Here is a 358-nt window from a genome sequence, read left to right as displayed (position 1 = left end):
ACGAACGGAGTTCTTGCACGTTGGTTGGCTCAGGCGCCTTCACAATGGCCTCTACCTTCTCCTGCAGAGGGTGCCTCCCTTCTGCATCAACCCGGTACCCTACGTATTCTACCGATGGAGCCCCAAACGTACACTTCGATGCTTTAGCCCTGATTCCATGTCGTTCCAGTCGCGTTAGTACCTCATCAACCACCTGAGCATGTCGCTCGGGAGTTGTGCAAATCAGAATGTCATCTATCCGACATTGGACTTCACTCATGCCACTCAAAACTTGGTCCATCATATGCTGGAATATGCTAGGTGCCGACGCGATACCATACGTAAGTCGGCAGTAGGCGTACAGCTGTAACGCTGCAAA

This window comes from Priapulus caudatus, unplaced genomic scaffold (assembly GCF_000485595.1).
Source record: "Priapulus caudatus unplaced genomic scaffold, Priapulus_caudatus-5.0.1 Scaffold585, whole genome shotgun sequence".
Lineage (NCBI taxonomy): Eukaryota > Metazoa > Priapulida > Priapulimorpha > Priapulimorphida > Priapulidae > Priapulus > Priapulus caudatus.
The sequence above is the reverse complement of the archived record's forward strand: the minus strand, read 5'-3'. Positions refer to the sequence as shown.